Here is a 20,070-nt window from a genome sequence, read left to right as displayed (position 1 = left end):
CACCTCGCCCTTCCTCATCCTTCTTAGCTGCTGTGATGCCAGTTTGGGGAGGGTCAAGTAAGCACCACTGCCCTGCTGACCGCTACCACCACAATTGTGGGGGCTGGCACCATGTGATGTGCACACACACTGCTCAATGTGCTGGTGTCATGTGCACACGCCGTGCAACGTGCTGACAAACATGTTGCACGCCATGCTGACAAGTCACGCCTGCACTGCACAGCTTGTGCACGTGATGCGAGGACGCCATGCGGCATTTTCACAGTTGCTGTGGAATTTCGATGTGGCCTGGTCCCATCCTTGAAAATTTGGGGGGCCCTCACACACCCACACCCCATGGCACCCCTGGACAGGAGGGCGAAGGAGGCAGAGGCATGAAACTGAAGGACACCAGAAGCAGGGAGCTGAGTAACATTTTTCACTACAGTGGTACCTCGGGTTAAATACTTAATTCATTCCAGAGGTCCGCTCTTAACCTGAAACTGTTCTTAACTTGAAGCACCACTTTAGCTAATGGGGCCTCCTGCTGCCGCCGTACCGTCGGAGCACGATTTTGTTCTCATCCTGAAGCAAAGTTCTTAACCTGAAGCACTATTTCTGGGTTAGCGGAGTCTGTAACCTGAAGCGTATGTAACCTGAAGCGTATATAACCCGAGGTACCACTGTATTAAGAAGTTGAATATTTCCTCCAAGAAGCAAAGTGCTGTTTTCTCTGTGGGGGGTTGTTTCACAAGACAGCAGCCACTAAATTGAGCTCATCACTGGAAAGGCAAAACACTTCAGCCTTTCAGAGGCTATATCTGATGGAAGAAGGTAGATTCTCCTTGCCACAGAGAAGTCCCTGTCCTGTGTGATTTTGGAATCATTGGATATGCTGCACATCTCTATGATGAATTCCTCCTCCACACCCCCTTTGGCAGGAACTCCTAGAAAACCAGTGTGATTTTCCATTCCTGATATCACAACTAATTATCCTATTACAGCATGCCATACAATAATATTATTCATACTAATATTAGCAGTGTTATCACTTTTATAAATGCTACTTCTCCTAAATAAATTAAACTCCAAAGCTATTAACATTTTGATTACTGTTTAGCGGCACTGAATTTCTCCTTAATATTAATCTTGCACTGGCAGCCATGCTGGTACCTGGATTAATTGCAAAAGTAACCGAAATTTAAAGTTAATGATTTTTGTGTGTGACTCTAGGCTTCGAACCATTTTGTAATGCAGCCTGAGGCCTCATGCAGTGAAATAGGCTCCTAGGTCCATGTTACACCCTGGAACATTAAGGATGGACTCTCAGAAAACTCCCTTCTGAGAACTGTTGGCTCCGCTGTAGTCTAAATTGACTAGCAGCAGTACGCCAGGGTCTCAGAATGAGGTTTTTCTGCGCCCTACCTAGAAATGACAGGGATTGGGCCTGGGCCACTTTGCATGCAAAGCAAATTTAGCACTTCAAAGACTGGTGACTCGTTTGAAGGTCACAGCGCCTTCATCTTGTGGTGCATCTTGTGGAATAAACTTGCAGGGAAGGTACCTGGAATCCAGATTCATCTTTCATTAAACATTATAAGAGAGGAAGGTCATAGCTCTGGGATAGAGTGGCTACTTTGCATGCAGGAGGTCCCAAGCATCTCCACGTTGGGCTGGAAGAGTCCTCAGTCAGAAATCCTGTAGAGCCATTGCATTGACAATGCTGAGCTTGATTGGCCAATGGTCTGACTCCGTATGAGGCAGATTCCTTTATTCCTCCCACAGAGATGGCTTGTGGAAGAAGGATGGTCCAACCCGTGGCCCTAAGGCCTTTTTGGGCGGCCCTCGGCAACATTCAAGAAAAACACACACCTGGTGCATGATATTCATGAAGCATGAATATATATTTGTGTGTGTCATCATGCATTGTTAGCAACATCTCATACATCTGTTTCTGTATTAAATTTGTTCAATAATTGAACAATGGGAAAAATTGTGGAAAGAAGATATGAAATTCACTGTGTGCTATATATTGAAAGAAAATTACCTCAAAATACAACATAGATGGTATTTAACACCTGAAAGAATAGCAAAAATGAATAAAAATTGTAGCGATGTCTGCTGGCGATGCAACACTGGAAAAGGTAGTATGATGCATATATGGTGGAATTGTTTAAACATCAAACAATTTTGGGAAACAATATATAACAAAATGAAAAAAAATGTTTAGATATTCATTTAGGAAAACACCAGAAGGTTTTCTATTGGGAATAGTACCAGGAAGTCTAAAGGAAGAAAACAAGACATTATATTTATACGCAACAGTAGCCGCAAGGCTATTGATTGCGAAAAATTGGAAAAGTGGTATTATACCAACAAAAACAGAGTGGCTTGCCAAATTATTGGAGTATTACAATATATCCAAAACAATGGGAGAAATTGGAAGGATCTCAAAAGAGAAGATAGACAGGGACTGGAAGGTGTTTAAAGGATACTTGCAAAACCATATTGAAAAATCAGAACTCCTATTAGAATAAACAAGTTCTGTTTTAAATACTGAAATACTAAATATGATGGATGACAATGTGTAATAGAAAAAGAAGCATGAAATTAGGTTAAAGGTGTGTGAAAGAAAGTAATAGAAGTGGAAAGAAATTGCAATTCAGTAGATTGGAAGTCTAACACAAAGGTGGGGTGAGGGGTGGTGGATGGTGATGGGAAAAGGAATTATCTGTGGGATTGAGTGTAGGTATGTTTGAACTTTTTTAAGGATTGTATGAAATGTATGTTTGTATGCTCGTATATTCACAATATGTGTGTATTAATGCTGAATTATTTTCATAATAAAAACTTTTCCCAAAAAAATGTTCAATAATTGAATATATTAAATATATTCATTGTGCATTTGATTATATGTATTTAATTAAATATATTAATTGTGTGTTTTAAATATAAATATATGGCAAACACGTTCATTTATGAAATGGAAATTTAATTCAGTGAGTGGCCCATGGGTTCTGTGTCGAAATAGCATTGCGACCCGCTTGGTATGAAAAGCTGGACATCCCTGCTTTAGAAGTGCTCACTCTCTTAAGAACCACTCTGGTTTCCTTCTCCCTGTACACTTAAATGGACTGTGCTGCCCTGCTCTGTCAACACTGTCACCCACTCAGTTACCATCACTGTGCTTTTCCCTCCAGCACTCAAATGCCTTGATGGCAGTAGATGGTCTACAAAAACAAAAGATATGGAAGTTTGGAAAAGCAGGTTTACAGGAAAAGAACATCACCAAGAAAGCAGACTTTGAATCATAGGCAACTATTCCTACAGCAGTTAGCATTTAGCAGTCTCCCAGGTAAATGCACATGGAGCAGATTTTTCAGTTTCTCAGATTTGAAATGCTGCATGAAAAATTCACGACCAGCATCCAAATTTTGGAAATCCTGGCAGGCAGATAATTTGCAGAATTCCACTTCACTTGTATTCCCAAGATCTTGCCCACCATTTCATCATGTTCCAATGAGCAATGCACCAAGGTAGAAATTTAACTCTGGACTGGGCATAAGTGTGCTTTTATTAGACAAAGGCAGCTCAAATATCGCTTCCCACTAGTAATTCAAATATGGGTTTTGAACAATGGAAATTCAACCTTGCCTGGTCAGGATATTTGGTGTGGATTGTCCACACACTCAATATATGTGTAAGAAATTGGAGATAAAGAAGGCAGGTTATTGTAAGTGAGCTTTTCATGCCGGCTATAACAGGAAAGACACTGTAATTAAAGGATTAGGAAGACTGGATGCAATTTCCTTCCTATTGATTTGTTGATACAGGAAATGAGAATTAATTTTCTCATTTCATCTAGTGAGTACAGGGCTTGTGAAAAGTGCCTGATTGACAGCACTGGGAATTGGAGCCTTATTTATACACATTAAGAAGGTACATTGTGCGCCTTAAAAGTGAAACCTCCTTGTCTTCTCTGCCCTTCCCAACCCTTGCAGATGAAAACTAGGACACTTGTACTTTGTTAAGAAAGTTAGCAGCTGAAAGGACAATTCAGTCATTAAAAGAAAAAAAGAAAAACCCGCCAGTTTAATATCAGTGTAAAGGCTATCTCATGTTGGCAAAAGCTTCACAAAGCTGGAAAATAAGGCTGAGTGTACCAAAATTCCATTTCCTGCTCATGTATTCAAAACTGGTCCAAGCTGTCCAAGCGATGAGGTCTGCTATGTGAAGCAAGATAGGGAACCCAAAAGGTATGTGTGAATGTGAATTGTTCTGCTTGTAACTGCATCTCTCTGAGGTCAGTTTTCAACCATTTAAAGAATCTGAAAACACTTATTTTTCTGAGGAAAGCCCAACAGTGAGACTTGTCCTATTGTATGGTTCATAGCAAACTCATTCTCCAGCCACTGATCCATACGCAGCCAAACCAGACCTATCCACGCACAACACTGCCTTACAATTAGCATCACCACATTATTAAGTGTCTTTCACAATGTCATCATTAACTTTAATGAAGAGGATTTTTCCTCGGTGCTAAAGGATATCAAGTCTGTTTTCCACAAAAGGTGAGATCCATCACTTTTTGCCAGCCACTGTAGCCAATGGTATAGAACACTAGATTTGGGGAGACAATATGATTCTGAGCCAAAGGGGGTGTATATAGTCTATGGATGCCCTTGACGGTTCTTCTAAACAGAGAATCTCACACCCCACTCCTAAAAAAAAAAGTCTACATGGTCATGTTAAAGAAACCCAGTCTACCTAGAGAGGGTAACATATGCAGAAATTATAGATCTTTGGAGAGGAAGAGCGTTTCCAAAAGTAAGCACAGTAGAGAGCAATTCTAGGAGACTGTTTGTAGAGCCTTATCTAACAGTTAGAGATCAAACAGCTGCCACAATTCATCACCCCATTTGCAGGTGGCAAATTTTGTGTGTCTGCTTCAACTGTTTGGCAGGTGGGGATGAAACATTTCAGGGGGTCCAGGTGCTTACTGTGGAAGCAGTAGAGCATCTTCTTTTTCTAATTCTTTTAAGACCGGGTTGTGGCTAAACTGCAACTCCCATCATTCCCATGTTGGCTGAGGCTGATGGGAGTTGGAGTCTATCAACATCAGGAGGGCCACAATTTCTCCATCCCTGAGTTAACAACTGGGGCCTACTGTAGTGGTACATGAAGAGGATGATATTTTACTATTAAAAAACAAACAAACACTTCCCCCCCCCCAAGACATTTTCCCACAGATGCTAGTAGACCAGCAGTTTTGTGGGGCATTTGACTAGACTATATTTAATACATTAATTGATCTAAAGGGAATCTGTGGGAAGTTTTGAAATTATTATCCCATTATTTGTTATGTTTCGAGATCTCCTATATAGTCCCATTGATTGATTTTGTTTTAAAAAAATGTGAAGGCTCCTTTTCATGTACATCTTTCTATCAAAGATAAGGCTTTAACTCCAGACCTGTCTTGGTGTTAACCCCCAAAAATAATAAAAAAAAAATAGACTGTACCTATCGCGGAAATTTATGACATGGTATCTAATTTAGAGGCCCAGAATTGAATTGACAAATCGTATCTCATGTCCCCATCAAAGTGAAATTGGCTTCTTCCTGCCTGTATAAAATAAGGCCCATGCGGTACAAATAAATTTATTTAAAAGCGTGTTTAATCTTTCATGCTGCATGGAAAATAATCAGAACTTACTGGAGCATGCCATTTTCCTGCGCGAGAACATTGAAAACAGGATAAGTTTTTCCTCCAGAATACAAGACCCAAAGGCCAACCCTTGCGCTGATTAATTGCTGTGTAATCTGTCAGCTTAGAATCAGGGGGTTTGGGGGCTGGGGATGGACAATCAGAATTAAATTATTTGTAAGGCAATTTAGCATGACCTTAATGAAATCTAAGGTCCACCAACTTAGTCTATTAATCTCTGTGGCACTGAAAGCAGTGGGAGATTTGTCTCAGCGTGTCATTAAGAATTAATTTATTTCTTCAAAAACTGCCAGGAAGAAAACTTTATAATAGCATTTGAAGCCATATGCATGGCATATATGTCCACGAGAACATAATGAAGCCGTCTTGTGCCTAGTTAGACCATTGGTCCATCTAGCTAGCCCATGGCCATACACTAGTGGGCAGCAGTCTCCCAAGATCTCAGACCTTTTTAAACTGGAGATGCCAGGGACTGAGGCTGAGACCTGTTCCAAGCAAAGCAGAGGCTCTGTCACTGGGTTTTGGCCCTTCCCTTGTCAAGATGTGAGTCACCACATTCTGCACTGGCAGGAGCTTGCAGGTAAAAAGCAGTCCCATGTACTGTAGAACTAGTTGGGCCTTACACTGGCAGATACATAAGCAGTTGTCACTAGGAGAAAGGTCCTATCTTAGTGGTAGAGTATCTGGAATGTCCCATGTCATCCCCCCCCCCCTATAATTTGTATTAAATTTTGTGTTTTACATTTTAGAATATTCATTTAAACAACCTTAAAATATCAATGACTTCCCTTCTTCTCTTTCCATGATTCATTTTGCATAACATAAATCTCTGCATATTTTATATAAACTAAACCATTCAGTATTCCATTATTATATCCACCAAAACTTATTTACACTGTTGAATTTATCTTAATGCTGTCCACGTTTTCAAATGTACACAGTTTTCCTCCATATATTCAATAAATGTTTTCCAATCTTCTCTAAACGTATGTTCTTCTTATTCTCTTATTCTATATGTTAGGTTCACAAGCGGTGCATATTCCATCAGCTTAAGTTGACGCTCTTCTTTAGTTGGGACCTCACTCGTTTTCCATTTGGGGGCTAACAAAACACAAGCCACAGTAGTAGCATACATAAATAAACTTTTTTGACACCTGGGAATTTCTGTTTGAATCAGTCGCAACAAAAAGGATTCTGGTTTTTTTGGGGGGGAAGTACTTTTATACATTTTTTCCCATTCATTGTGAATTATTTCCCAATAATCTTTTACCCTTTTACAGGTCCACCACATATGATAAAAGGTACCCTCAGTCTCATTGCATCTCCAGTACTTATCTGATTTTGTCTTATACATCTTAGCAAATCTACTCAGAGTTAGATACCATGTTCCATTCCTGGCATCTCCAGGCAGGGCTGGAATGCCTTTTGTCTGAAACCCTGGAGAACTGTTGCCAGCCAGTGTAGGCAGTACCAAGCTAGACGGATCAAGGGTCTGACTCAGTCAAAGGCAGCTGCCTGTTTTGCTGAGCTAGAGATGAGTTTCTGCTGCTTTCCCCCTAGGGACAGTTGACCATGTGCTCACCTGGCCACCATTACAACCTGAAATTCCAGATGGTGAATCAAAGCACACACCAAGGTCACACAACCTGAGTGGCCTCTGGATGCCAAGCAGTTTCAGTGATGGGAACCACAGTCTTGGGACTTGCTGTCCGCGGTCACTTTAGTCTTCTCTGGATTCGTTGTCAGAAGAGACTCGCCTGCGTTCAGTTCCCAGGAGTAGCCAGGCGCCAAGCAGACACAGAGGCAATATAACTTTCAGCAGGATGAAAGCAAGAAGCAAAGATCAATATGTTGGTGGCACTGAATTCCATATCTCAAAAGAATCTTTCTTAATAATGTCATATAAACATTGATCAGGAGTGCGTAGGAACAAGGTAAACTCTGTATGATGAAAAAAAGTGATAGGTCCTGGTTCCTATAATGGCAAAATTAGGTAATTTCATACAGCCCCCTCTGTTCTGTGGTAACCTATTGTTATGAGTTGGGAGGGGGGGCAGGCCCTACTAATTCCTGGAATAGTCAAACTAGCTTCCTTGTGAGGTGATGGGCCATTAAGGGGAACAAAGGAAATGGATCCCTGTGAGACAACAAATGGGTGCCCCCTCTTCAACTCAAGGTTAGTTAGAAAGACTAAATCACAGAGTTGAGAGTTTGGAATGTGTGAGCTAGAAGGCGGAAAGGAAGCAGGCTGAAGCCTGTGTTTGAGAGAAACCTCGACTGATTTCTTCTTGAATCCAAGGGTGTGGTTACAGGAGATGCAAGATCCTCTTGGGTGTTGATGCTGTGAGCCCCTCCATCATAGGTCCAGGTTGTATATACGTGTAAATGAACCATATATCATAAAGACACTACAGTTTCCACTGTACCAAGGGAATTAGTTTGTCATTCCCGTACCCCACCAAAATTAGTGTTGTTATATAGATACTTCCTACACAAACACATGCATTCAAGCCAACAAAAGAAAAGAAATACAGAGTAAGCAAAGCATCATTTTTAAGGATCATCGCTGTACCGTGGTTTATCATGGTGTTATTAGAGGAAGGAGGAACAGAATAATATTAACTTTACAACACAGTGATAGCTTTTGCAATTGTGGAGTGTAATATAATGCCAGATTAAGGTCTGGCAATATCTTTAACACAGAAAGATGGGTTGACCCAATGCTGGAGAAGTCAATTGTCCAACCCAAAGTACTATCAATTGCTGAAAGTAGATACTAAAAAACACAACAGCCTTCTGTCCATCTGTATTCACCTGCATCTAGACGAAGATGCTGCAGAGATTTATAGCCCATAAAACAACAACCCAACCCACCTCCCCAAAATGTAATTTTACTTTGAAAAATCGAGTTACCATTATAGGCATGTCTCAGCTTGACAGACATAATGATTTGCCAACCAAAACATCTTGAAAACACGGGCATTTATTATTCCTCTGAAGTGAAGTGTTGAAGCTCATTCTGCATTCAGAAACTCTGTGTCCAAATTAAGGAAGAATAAAACAGTGAGTAACTCCGTTACTTTCCTAACAATGGTCCATTAACTCTAAATCTGTAGCAAAACAATAAAAAACAAATATCCATTAGTGCTGGGAATGAGGAAATTATGAGTGCCCCAGGCCAATGCTGTAGGCCATGGTTGTTGATTCTCAGCAGCCTCACTGAACAAAGAAGACTGAAATTAAGAGGAAGTCCTGCTTCCTGGCTTTACCCCTTATAAGAGCAGCTAGCACAGCAGTTGTTCTGAGCTTGGCAGAAGATAGCATGGCCCAGAAGATAACATGGTTCTTCTTCTATCTTGGTGATAATGCAGCACGAAAGACTCTATAGTCTGTTCAAAGTGTGGGGGGGGGGAGTGACCTTTTTGTCCACATGCCATGACAACATGCTGGTGGTTGGGCCACTGGCGTGTGTGTGTTAACATGAGAACATGAGAGCCTTGATAGATCATGTCAGCGGCCTATCTAGGTAAGTCATGATGGCCTATGCGAGCCCACAAATAGGATCTGAGTGTAGCAACGCTCTCCCAACTTGTGATTCCAAGCACTCATTATTCAGAGGAATACCACCTCTGACAATGGGAGCAGAGCGTAGAAGACATCAATAGCCTCAGGCACACACATGCATTTTCCATGGGGCAGGTGTGTGATTTTCATGAAGCACTTCATCTTTCCCAACATAATCACACTCCCCGCTCCCCCAGCCTGCCAAACGGGGAATTCTGGGGATTTTCACTCTGGGAGGAAAACAACTCTCAGCATAGCCAACAACAGATCCCAGAATTATTTGGGGAAAGCCATGACTGTCTAAAGTGGTATTGAATGGTACCATGGAGACCATGGTTATCAGATTTTTTTCAATGAATCCGGGAACACTTTTTTTTTAGCTGAGTAGCGACAGGGAGTCAGTAGTGCAGATGGTGAGGCAAAAGACCCTGGGCCCAATCATACATGCGTATTGTATAAAGGTGCAAAGTCCTTCTTTCACACCCTGTTAAACATAAATGCACAGAGTTTTTTAAAAACGGGGCAATGGCTGCCCGTGACTCCCGAGCCTCCCCCGATCAGTCAAAACAAAGGGGGAGGGGGGCAGGAGATCACACAAGACACATCATGTGAGCACAAGACACATCATATGGAGACTTCCGGTGAGGAAAAATGGCGGGCACCATGGCAGCAAGCAGCTCTTGAAGCCAGCCAACTGCGCTACCAGACTGGCTTTGGGCTGCTGAGGCTGCCGCTGCCACATTTCCTGGGGACAGATTTGCAAATCTGGGGATATTCCAGGGAAGGAATTTGTCCAGGGACAGATTTGCAACTCAGGGGACTGTGCCCGGGAACCAGGGACATCCACCAGGTGGAGACCTCTCTAGAATTTTTCGGATAAGAAACTCATTAAGGTTCAGGAAGGCAAAGTGAGTAGGTGTTGGACACACAGCAGGGAGAGAAATCAGGGAGGCATCCTCTACAGTCCTCTAGTTTGAGTCTGATGGCCTTTCAAAAGACAGTCCTCTATTTGAAGTTGTCATCTATTTGGCAGTCGGAGTCCATTTTAAAGATAAGGAACCATAAAAGAAGAGAGGGAGAAGGAGCCTTGCTCACCAGCCCTTCACATCTCCTGGTCAGCAGACTGAGCAGATACGCAGCTGGGGTCTTCCTCACTATAGCATTTCTGTTTCTAAATTTGCATCTATACATATAAATCACCATATGCAAACTGGTGTCCTTTTTTTTCTTTGGAGGGGGATGGTGCAAATCCTCTTTTTTGACATTGCAGGGCTGTCTAGCTCTGTCTTCAAACCCTGCTTGAGTTGATTATTTCAAGAGCTGGCAAGGAAGAGATAGTTTAAAAAAAAATCCTTCCCATAATACACAGGGTTTCTAGCCAAGCTGGAAGCTGAAGGTGTTTTTTTTTAAAGCTTCTCTGAAAGCAGCCGAAAGGTGTAGCTGCTTGCTACACAGGAAGAGATAGGACAGGAATAGATTAAAATGGCTTTAAAACAGAGGGGTGGGAAAGCATGTAGCAGTGACCGCTTCTTGCAGCCACTTACAGTTTTGTACTGCTCAAAAAATATAAAAAGGGACGGCAGCCATTCCGATGCCATTGTTTGTGAGACTGGGGAGGCAGTCTGCAATCACAATGTAGAGCCGCAGGGCGGAAAACACCTTCCCATCAGGGCTGCCCTTGAGTGCGAAAGACTCTAGGGGGTATCTGTAAAAAGGAAGTGTTGCTGACATAAAGCTTTCAGCAAAGGAGAGAAAAATAGATGTGGAACGCTGAAGACGTTGTGCAAGGGGCTATGCTCACCCGGGGAGAATATATTTCCGTGCCAGATAAAATAATAATAAATTGTGCCTCCTGTTTTTCTCTGCAGAGTGCAGCCCCACTCACGCTTTTGTTGCAAAATCCGATGCCTCGTCTCCAGGAGCTAGCCTGGAAGCAAAATGGGTGGTTAAAAGGAGAGAACGTAGTCATAAATGGTGGGTGTTGTTTGGGGCAGAGATGGATGCTGTTTCGTGACCACCATTCAAGAAGGTTTTTGTGTGTGTCCTGTCAGTCGGTCAGGCCTCTTCGAGCCAAAGGTTAGGTTTTCACTAACATGCTCATCCTTATGGCATGTTTGCGAGGAGACATTCACGACTAACCTTTTCAAAAAACATTATTCTGTGTTCCACTCAGTGTTTCCTTGGCAGGGTGGACACTGCGGGGATCTTATGGATCACCCCTTTCTGTCTGCACCTGGCACTCAGCAGGGGACCAAGTCTTTGTCCAAATCAAAGTGTCACAAAATGGTTCGCTCGGATTGGCTCCGAAACCACCTGACAAAGGAGATTGTTTGCCACTCTCAAAAGCAGGAACTTTCCCCTCTCTAAAGGTGTGTGCGCGCGCATTTGCTTAGGAAGAGGACACCTGCTTGGGTTTTCAACTTGTCAGCAGCAGCTATAGACAAGATTTTTCCTTTGTTCCCTGATTGAGAGATTAACAATGCCTGCCTGGCAGGCAAGATTAGTAACTGCTTGGTAACTGAGGGCAGCTCTTCAGTTCTGGCACAACAATTTATATGCAGGTAGTGATAACAGAATGCGCAATGCGTGCCATATCAGCTGTTAAATACACATGCGTGCCACATATCACTTGCCACCTGTCCCTTTGCAATATACAAAAGCAGATATACCCTCCTTTCCTGATCGCAGGTTCTCTGTATTTTCAAGAGAAAAGTGGTGTCCTGCCATTAGACTTGCACAAACCTGTCAGTTTCCATTCTCTACATTTCTCATTTCCCCCTTATCTTAAACTGAGTTCTTCACAATTCTGCAGGAATTCGTGATTAAAAAAGAAAAAAAGAAACTCCTGAAAATTCAACAGAATGTGAGTGTGAACTTCTTATAATGAACACATTTTTGTCTGACTAAGGTACCATTTTTTGCAGGCCCTTTACCCTAATGTAATGCATTTTGTATGCTTTTATCACTAACGTATACATTAGTATGCACACTGTGCCCTAGTATGCATTTTTTTTTGCTAGATAACAGCATTGGAAAATTCAGAGAAGAGTGAATTTTGAAGGATGGCTGAGTTTTGGTTTGCTTGCTTCCAAAGTGCAAATCAGGGGATTCTGAAAACAGAATCAAATTTACCTTCCATCCCTAGCTGATTGCTGTTTCCTCCAAGAACACAGGGGCTAATGTGACATGGGCTTTGGCATTTGTCAATGTACATGACTTTGTGAGGACTGGATCTGCCAAGGCCTGGCTCACCAGAATGGTTGTGAGCACCTCCAGGAGTAGAGAACCACACCCCTTCCTCATTTTTAGCTGCAGGACTGACATTCAAGACTCACTAGGCCTGCACTCAGACCGGGCATGCCTCTTTCATTTAGTTCAGAGGCTGGCAACCTGGTGCCTGCAGTTATTTTGTGACTGGCACCTCCAACAGTCTCTCAAATTTTGAAATTGCTCACTGGCCCATAAAAGGTGGTGACCATTGGTTTAGTTTATTACACTTCTACCTTGCTTATCACAGAGGGCAAGCCAACATGCATGCGATTCCTAGGTGGTTTCCTATCCAAACCAGACCCAGTCCTGCTTAGCTTCATCAAGATGGTGCCCTGAATGCCTTTAGCACATTGGGGTCAATGTGATAACATGCTAAGGTAATATCCTATGCTTTCACACTAGTTCTGGTCCCAGATGTTTCTAGAAATGTATACATTGTGCACATATTCTACCCCTCCCCCCACTCCCCACAACAATTTTACACACCTTGGAAAAGCTGTTGCTCAAAGCAGCCTCTGGCTCAGTATTTTTTAGGTTTCTCCTGTGCAACTCAGCCCTAAATTAAGGGGGACTTTGCACGATCTGCATATAATATTGAGCTTCTGTTTCCTCCAATTAATGCTCAGGGGATTTATGTGAAGAACATCAACAGCGCTAATGGAATTACCTGCATAAATCTCCCACATTGCAGTGGAAGAAAATAGCCAGCCTCTAATCCCTTTAAAACCTTAAGGCAAGAGATTAGTTCTGCGAAAGTATCTTCCCAAAATGATAAAATGCACCCTGTGCACAGTAACATTGATAGCACAGATATAAATGTAAACATGCATCGAGACACCGATTGAACCTTTGAAGCTGATTTTACCCTGAGTCAAACTATTAGTCAACTCTCCTCTGCCATGATATGATGCAGCCCTCCAAAGTATCAGGCTTTGCTAATTGATATACTTTAATTGCACTTGCTTTTCACTGAATCAGATTGGGAGATCTTTACATAGATTCCAAATGTCAAGTTAAGGTTCCCTCCAGACTGTCAGTATTTTGCAGGAAGGGCTGCGGGTGGCGCTGTGGTCTAAACCACTGAGCCTCTTGGGCTTGCCAATCGGAAGGTTGGTGGTTTGAGTCTGCATGACGGGGTGAGCTCCCACTGCTCTGTCCCAGCTCCTGCCAACCTAGCAGTTTGAAAGCATACCACTGCAAGTAGGTACCGCTGCAGCGGGAAGGTAAACAGCATTTCCATGCACCCTGGCTTCTGTCACGGTGTCCCATTGTGCCAGAAGTGGTTTAGTGGTCTGTGGAAAAACGCTGGCTCCCTCAGCCTGAAAGCAAGATGAGTGCCACAACTCCATAGTCGCCTTTGACTGGACTTAACCATCCAGGGGTCCTTTACCTTTTACCTTTACCTACCTTTTGTGTACAGATAAAAGTGGTTGATACATTACCTTGTTATTATAGACCTCTGGTAAGGGAACCTAATATGCAGGAACAGGAGAGTAAAAACAAGTTAAGAAATGCCAGTTTGGTCCAAGGTGCAAAGGACATAATTCTCATGAACATGGTGAGCAATGTGTTGGTGTGCCAGGCAGTGTCTCCTTGTTACTCAGGTGAACAGCAGTTGTGGGCTGGTACATTGGCCAGTTTCTCTCTCCTTCAGCATCAGCATGACATCACAATGGCCTTTGTCTCTCCTTCTGGTGGGACACATCCATGTGAGGATACAGTGGCCAGTTGTGAAATAGGCAGCATCAGCATGAGATCACAATGGCCAGTCTTTCTCCCTCAATTTTTCTCCCTCAGGTGGCTAGCATGGCCACAATGGGCAGCCCCTGTCCTTCAGGTAGGGAGCATCATTTTGTAGGGAGAGACATTCATTCATCTTCATTCCTCTTCCACTCAGGCAGGCAGTAACATGTGGGCAGAATATTTATTTCTCTTGCGGAAGCTGCCCAAAGCAGGTACGCGTCAGCACAATCTCTTTCTCAGTGAGGTGGGCTTAGTTGGGAGCAGATGGTGGACCCTGTATGTTCTTCTCTTAGTGAGGTGGTCAGCATAAGTATGACTGTAGTGGTCATCTCACTGAAATGGGCAGTAGCATGAGGACAGAGAAGCAGCAGGCAAGGCAAAGAGCGGGCAAGTAGGCAATCCATCTATTACAGGGCCTCTCTAGTTACAGGAAGGGGATGCGGGTGGCACTGTGATCTAAACCACCGAGGCTCTCACGCTTGCTGATTGTGAGGTTGGCAGTTCAAGTCCACGTGAAGGGGTGAGCTCCCGTTGCTCTGTCCCAGCTCCTGCCAACCTAGCAGTTCGAAAGCATACCAGTGCAAGTATATAAATAGGTACCGCTGCAGCGGGAAGGTAAACAGCATTTCCGTGCGCTCTGGTTTCCATCATAGCCAGAAGCGGCTTAGTCATGCTGCCCACATGCCCCAGAAAGCTGTCTGTAGACAAACGCCGGCTCCCTTGGCCTGAAAAGCGAGATGAGCACCACACCCCATAGTCACCTTTGACTGGGCTTAACTGTCCAGGGGCCCTTTACCTTTACCTCTACCTATTTTGCAGGAGGGAAATTTAGGTTTGTGCCATAACAGATCTATTTTTTTTTAAGAAACTTGTCTTTAGAAAACAATGGACAGGGTCCCTCCCCAGGCACCAGAGTGCTTTGTTTCTGCCACTTGGTGTGGAGAAGGCAACACACAAACACACACATTAAGCTGGCAAAGACAAAATGGAGAAAGTTGCCTCTCTTTTGCCAGCCATCTCCATCTCTGTGCTGGCAGCAGAGCAGGGGAAATAAAATGTGTGTGAGGGGAATGCTCTCTTCAGTGGCCAGCAGATAAATTGTGTGGGCTGGCAGAGAAGGAATGGCGTGCCCTGTCCCTTCTTTGCTAACCTACTGTGAATCACAGCAATTTTGAGTTGTCTTACCAACCTTCATCGTCCCTCAAGGAGTTTTGTGGGTCAAGGAGAACACTCAAGGGGACGGAGCTATTCATTTGGGGGTCAAGCAGTGAGATGCTGTGTTTCCCTAAAAACACATGCCAGAAAGTGAGTTCAGCAGCTTCTGCCACACTTGAAATGTAAAGCCTGCCTTCATCTTTTATATGAGGCACTTTTGAAAAGCCCAACTGTAGCAGATAAGTGGATATCACCTGCAGATGAGGTCTCAAGAGCACGCACCTTTTGCCATCGTGTCTCGGAGGATGCAAATGTTGTCATCCGCCGCAAATAGACCCTTAGCCATTAAGGAGCTCTTTTTACAGCGAGCATCTCAAGTCCATCATGCTTTAGCAAGTAGGCTGAGAAGTGGGGGGGGGGAGAGTACTGCAGCCTTTGCAGGAGGGAGGAGCTCAGCGGACAGAGATGTAGGCTGTGGAATGAGATTTCGGAGTTTAATGGCACAGAACTGTCAGCTACGGAGGGGAGAGGGATGAAAGCTGGAAGCAGTCAAGAGGAGATTGCAGTTCTCTCCATGAATAAGGGAATAAATATTCCAGTAGCGTTTGCTACAGGAGCCATGGTGCTCATTGCTCTCCCGTGTCCTTGAACGATACTGCATCCGTGTGCTGCTCATTTCAATATTCTGTTTTGTTCACGGAGCACCTGGAATGTTTCAAAGGCGTGGGAAGAGGGTGTAGGAGGGTTTCAGGAGCGGAGGTTGTAGGGACACAGATGGCTCTGCCAACTGCACCCTGATCAGATCCACTTAGCATGTTCTAAACAAGCTGGGGATAGGAGAGGGCGGAGTGTTTGCCTGCTCAGGCGTAATTACATAGGTTGCAGTAATGATGTTGATTTCCCCATGTTTTAGAAATATATTTTAGAAGAACAGCGAGAGCCATGCCACTGTAGCAAGCCTGTTATTAATTGTAATTGCTTCTGTTTTTAGCAGGTCCCGTTTCCTTCGGAGGGGAACGGGGTTGAGATGCATCCACAGCACTGAGCAGTTATGTGCTCAAGTGAGCCCTGGTCCTTGTACCACCAAGTTTGGATGGGCAGATATGTGAAGAATCCCATATCCTCCAACATTCCTTCGATGAAAATAGGGGTGCCTGAACATATTCAGTGAAAAAGAACTCTGGTGGTTAAGAGCGGTGGACTTGTGTTCTGGTGAACCGGGTTCGCTTCCCCGCTCCTCCACATGCAGCTGCTGGGTGACCTTGGGCTAGTCACACTTCTCTGAAGTCTCTCAGCCCCACTCACCTCACAGAGTGTTTGTTGTGGGGGAGGAAGGGAAAGGGAGATTGCTAGCCACTTTGAGACTCCTTAGGGTAGTGATAAAGCGGGGTATCAAATCCAAACTCCTCCTCCTCCTCCTCCTCCTCCTCCTCTTCTTCTTCTTCTTCTTCTTCTTCTTCTGTAAGAGAGGCTGTGCCCACAGACTCATACCCTCCCACATTTCTCTGATGAAGATAAGGACGTCTTATTCAATAATAACAATAATATTATTATTTATACCCTGCCCATCTGACTGGGTTGCCTCAGCCACTCTGGACAGCTTCCAGAATATACAGAAACATAAACATTAAACATTGAAAAACTTCTCTATACAGGGCTGCTTCGGATGGCTTCTAAAAGTTGTATAGTTACCTAGCTCCTTGGCTCAGAGATCACATAACTCCATACCCTCCCATGTTTTTTTGATGAAAATAGGAATGTCCTAAGGAAAAGCAGGACATTCTGGGATGAAATCCAAAACCAGGACGGCTTATCTAAATCTGGAACTGTCCATGGGAAATAGAGACACTTGGAGGGTTTGGAATCCTGTGCAGTTGTGGGAGAGAAACGTTGCACTGGTGTTTGCCATCTCCCTTACTGCAGTCAGGGTTCCTACTAGCAGCCTTCTGGGATGCCCACAAGGTAGTGGGGTCTGAAGCATTTCTCCACTTACTGCCTGACACGGGTCAGGACTTTTTATACAGTCAGCACTAGCTTCCCAAAGCAAGTGCAAGAGCGCCCTTTTCATAGTCGGGAATGAGTAAATTGCCACACATTGTCAGGATGCTGTTAGTGGCTCCAGGCTGGTGGCCCAGGAAAGTATAAAGACAAGGAAAAAGTTTCTTACTGTCCTTTTTTATTGCAATCTTTGGGATGCACAAAACTAGGCCTGTTTTGCTAATACTGGTGTCAGGATACTGTCAGTGACCCCCGGTTATTGCCCAGGAAAGTATAAAGACAAGGGAAGATTTCTTACCATCCTTTTTTTATTCAGTATTTACAGAGTGGGGCTAAAGAACCCAGCCTGTTGGATAATGGCGTTGTCCCGGGTGAATCTCCACCCCCCCCCCGTGTCTCCCACTTCCTCATTTGTCATTCTCATTGTCGTCTCTATGGGTGCTGCTAGGTGCCCTCTGTCTTTGAGCCCTTCGCTCTCCTACTTTAAAGGCTCGCCGTGTTCTGGGAGATGGAGGGTCTGGAATCCTTTCTAATGACAATGTGTCAGCTGGGTGTTGTTCTGGTTCTCCCATGATTTCTCAGCTTTTCCCCTCATCTGCCTCTGAGCTGCGACCTCCCTCAAACCCCTGTTGTAAATCTACACTATCTTCCTCTTCCTACTCCCTGGAACGGTCAGGAAGGGAAGGCGATATCCACTATTCCTCTTCCTCTGCCGTGCTCCTGACACACATTCCTCTCCACAATTGTTCTGCAGGTAGGTTCTGTCCCACATTGCCTTCCACCTGATTTTACAAGGAGGATGGTAGGGTTCAAGTTACTGACACTCACAAGTATTGGTATGAATTGATGAAACACCACAGCCCTTATCCAGGTGTTCAAGTGAATGTGGTAAGGCTTAAAATGGGGAGACAGGAGGGGCATGCATGTGAGCCCGATCCTGATTGCCCTGCAAGTACCAACTTCACCCTTGATCTTCACAGGCTGCATGTGAAGATCCAAAGGAGAGTCCAATGGTGTTTGGGAACCCTGATAGAACAGGTTACCATTTCCCTTCATATTTTTATGGTTAAGATGAGAAGGTCAGAAACAAAGCTGGCATTCAGAGGGATGTTGGGGTGCCCTGCCCGCTCCCCACCTTAAGCCTACATGTGTTCACCCAGAGGTCTGAATAGGACTCATGTTACGTGTGCAAACATTTCCTGCATATTGATAATCTGGACACACACAAAGGACACAGCTGATTCATTGATGTATTGAAACCATTTCATAACTACGATAGTCTCTAAATGGCATGCAAGAAATACAATACAGAAAAGGTAAAAAATCGGTTTAAAACTATAAAATCATACTTTAACTTGGATTAAAAAATAATATTCAGTAGGCACCGAGAGTTCAACAGGAAGGAAGTGCCACAAAATTGGGCCCACAATGCTTCCTTCCCATCTCATGGTGGATACAAACCGTGCATCCGAGCTAAAAAGCAGCCAGCTTTCTCTAGATCAGAACATTTTGGTTCAGTATGTTGTTGCTGCAATGCAGAATTACTGCGCAGAGTTTCTTCTTAAGTGCCCCGCTCAACTGGGTCTTCCCAAGAGCTTTGTTGAACAGAAATGAAAAGTGTAATTCAGCCATCTGGTTCAGATGAAAACACTTCCCTATGTGGAGTGTGCACCAGGGGAGTCAACTGAAATATGATAGCAACCTCAGAGTGCTTTCCAGTCTCTCCCTTTTTTATTTTTAATAAGAGAACTTTCCCACTTTATTTAAAGTTCCACGTGGAAAGTTTGGGGGGTGGGGTGGGAGGGAGCATAAACAGGAGAATCCATCTCGCAGATCTCAGTGAACCTTCCCTTCCCAATTGTTCTTAGGGTCACCACCTTGTGGCCAGTTTCTGTGAGCCGCTGTGCTAACAAATGAGATTTTGGAGATGGGGAACAATGATGCTGAGCCAGTGCATTGTAATGCAATTCTAGCAGTGCCTCTTTGCATGTAGAAGTAGGAATGAGATGTCAGAGCACCATTCTAAGTGCTCCTAAGGCAGCAGTCCAATGAGGCTTCTCTTGCCAGTATTACTTAAGGACTGCTCAGTTAAGCAAGTACATCTACAGTACATGTACTATCCACTGTTCGGGAACTAACAAAGATAGAAAGTGCAATGTAATCTACTTTTTCCTTTCCCTTTTTTACTTAAATTAATGTGGGTTTTTATTTGAAGATACTTTATACCTTTTTACCATGATTTTGAAATAGTATCATTTCCCTCCCTCCATTTAATTTGTCATGTGCTCTGGGTCAGAAAACGTGTACAGATTTACTAATATAAAAGTTCAAATACTCTCGATTCTCTCTCCATTAATGAGTAGAGCTGAGACGAAGATGCATTTTTTAAACCTCAAAAATAGCCGTTTTAAAGCTGTTGATCCTTTTTCTTTTTTTGTAGATGTTCATAAGTATTCACAGCCACCATTTCCTCTCTCCAATGCTACTTCCTTGGCAGTATTTGTCTCTGTTTCATTTCTTGCCAAATGAACCCAGGTGTGATGATGTTCCAGTGCTATATAGCAGGCTTCCTCAACCTTGGCCCTCCAGATGTTTTGAGACTACAATTCCCATCATCCCTGACCACTGGTCCTGCT

The 20,070-nt window shown here is 43.6% G+C and overlaps 1 long non-coding RNA gene across 1 annotated transcript; it reads right to left on the bottom strand.

Moving 5' to 3' along the window:
• Window positions 1-5,671: 5,671 nt before the first annotated feature.
• Window positions 5,672-14,228, bottom strand: LOC310673562. The gene is made up of 4 exons (XR_014509108.1): window positions 13,981-14,228; window positions 8,618-8,738; window positions 7,287-7,516; window positions 5,672-6,805 (listed from the first exon to the last, which is right to left on the bottom strand). It is a non-coding gene; the product is annotated as an uncharacterized lncRNA (long non-coding RNA).
• Between the last annotated feature and the right edge of the window lie 5,842 nt (window positions 14,229-20,070).

This window comes from Podarcis tiliguerta (assembly GCF_965153285.1).
Source record: "Podarcis tiliguerta genome assembly, chromosome: 3".
In the NCBI taxonomy this organism is placed as follows: Eukaryota; Metazoa; Chordata; class Lepidosauria; order Squamata; family Lacertidae; genus Podarcis; species Podarcis tiliguerta.
Note: the sequence above shows the minus strand (reverse complement) of the source record. Positions and strands in the feature narration are given on the sequence as shown.